This window comes from Charadrius vociferus, unplaced genomic scaffold, assembly GCF_000708025.1.
Source record: "Charadrius vociferus isolate BGI_N301 unplaced genomic scaffold, ASM70802v2 scaffold56, whole genome shotgun sequence".
In the NCBI taxonomy this organism is placed as follows: Eukaryota; Metazoa; Chordata; class Aves; order Charadriiformes; family Charadriidae; genus Charadrius; species Charadrius vociferus.
In genome coordinates, this window is record NW_009649057.1 from 1206648 (window position 1) to 1207033 (window position 386).

A 386-nucleotide genomic window follows, 5' to 3' on the forward strand; every position below is an offset into this window, starting at 1 on the left:
CCCCCCGTCTCCTCGCACGGGTTCTGGTTGCGGGGGGAGATGGGTCGGTTCGTGCTGGGAGAGAAACCCCCTCAGCCCCGAGGATGCTCGGAGCAGCCCGGCCCCGCGGAGATGCGGGGTGATGCCGGTCCCTGTCCCCGGCCCTCAGCAATGTCCCCTCCCGCGGAGGGGCCAGGGGACACCCCAGGGCCGGGGTTAGGCCTGAGCCCTGAGCAGGGACCAATGGGGCAGGGATCTGCGAGCGGGGGCTGCTTGCCCAGGGAGGCTCATTCCCATCCCCAGGAAGTTCCCGCACACCCACAGAGGCACGAAGATGTCCCAGAGCCTGGGGACAGCCATGTCCCCACGCCGCCGGGGCCAAGGGGGATGCCCAGCTCCTGCCATGG